General features: G+C 38.8%; 1 non-coding gene across 1 annotated transcript; it reads right to left on the bottom strand.

The window, feature by feature from the left end:
* Positions 1-733: 733 nt before the first annotated feature.
* LOC112092831 lies at positions 734-837 on the bottom strand. The gene has a single exon (XR_002902775.1). It is a non-coding gene; the product is annotated as a small nucleolar RNA R71 (small nucleolar RNA).
* Between the last annotated feature and the right edge of the window lie 855 nt (positions 838-1692).

Here is a 1692-nt window from a genome sequence, read left to right as displayed (position 1 = left end):
TATATTACTTGATTGCGATAGCGTATACTTGCGTTATGATTTTTCACAATAAGTTTTTGGCGCCGTTGCCGGGGATTATTTTGTTTTTACTAATATCGATACCAAATAACTCTAGTTTTACTTTGGATTTTATTTTGTTATTTATTTTATTGTTCTTGTTTTGTGTTCTGCAGGAATTTACTCTACGTGCATGCGAAAGTTTGAGAACAGTATTCTACTTCCTCTTGATTCAGAAATTGAGCGTACTTGTCGAAGAAATAGAAAAGAGAAGAGAGAAACTGTCATTCTGTCGCAAGATACTATGGCTGATCCAGAAGGGGCAATGAATGAGAACAATAATAACATACCACTGAACAATCCACCGGTGGTCAATCAGCCAATGGCTTTGCGAGATTATGCATTGCCAACAACTGTCGTTCAATCAGTGATAAGGAGGCCGGCTATTCAGGCGAATAATTTTGAATTGAAGCCGGTAATGTTGCAGATGATTCAAGCGATCCAATTTAATAGATTGCCGAATGAAGATCCTAATGCCCACATTGCAAATTTTCTGGAGATTTGCGATACTGTCAAATACAATGGAGTCAATGATGATCTTTGTTTGTTTCCTTTCTCTTTGAGAGATAAAGCAAAAAATTGGTTGAACTCACTGCCGCCAAATTTGATCACTAATTGGGAAGAATTAGTTTAGAAGTTCCTTTCTAAGTTCTTCCCACAGGCTAAAACAGCGAAGATGCGCATTGAGATCAATAATTTTGCTCAATATGAAGGTGAAACACTATATGAAGCATGGGAGAGATACGAGGAATCGCTGAGAAGATGTCCTCATCATGGTCTACCTAAATGGATGCAAGTCCATAATTTTTATAATGGATTGAGTGGCACTACAAGAACTCTAATTGATGCATCTGCAGGAGGAGCGTTAATGAAGAAAACTGAAGATGAGGCATATGAGTTGCTAGAAGATATGGCAATCAATAATTACCAGTGGCCTAGTGAAAGAAGCATACCAAAGAAGACAGCTGGACTACATGAAGTTGATGCCATTACTAATTTGACTGCCCAAATTGCTTCTCTTTCCAAACAATTACAGAGTACTCAATTGACAGCCAATGCCATCCAAACATCCTCTCCAGTGTGTGAGTTTTGCAGCGGATCTCACCAAAGTTTTGAGTGTCAAGCGGACAACCCATTTGCGCAGGCACAAATGGAACAGGCTCAAAATGTGGGGAATTACACTAGGCAGCAGAACAATCCGTACTCTAACAGGTTTAATCAAGGATGGTGTAATCACCCAAACTTGTCTTGGAGAAACAATCAAAATGTGTTGTAGCCCGAACATAGCAACCTGCCACAAGAGAAGAAGGTGAATCTGGAAGAGGCAATGGCTCAATTGGCTACTTCTCACACGCAATTCATGAATGAAACTAGGACAAATTTTCAGAATCAATCGGCTCAGATAAGAAGTTTAGAGGTACAAATCAGTCAAATGGCTAACATGTTTTCTGAGAGGCAACAGGGAAATTTGCCTAGCACTTCTGAAGTGAATCCAAAAAGAGATGGAAAAGAGTATTGCAAAGCAGTTACCTTGAGAAGTGGTAAAGAATTAGAAGCTTCAGTGAGAATTGAAAACCTTGATAAAGATATAAAAAGGGTGTCATCTCAAACACAAGAGGCTACAAAAAAGGATAT

Source organism: Morus notabilis, unplaced genomic scaffold, assembly GCF_000414095.1.
Source record: "Morus notabilis unplaced genomic scaffold, ASM41409v2 Scaffold86, whole genome shotgun sequence".
NCBI classification, from domain to species: domain Eukaryota; kingdom Viridiplantae; phylum Streptophyta; class Magnoliopsida; order Rosales; family Moraceae; genus Morus; species Morus notabilis.
Note: the sequence above shows the minus strand (reverse complement) of the source record. Positions and strands in the feature narration are given on the sequence as shown.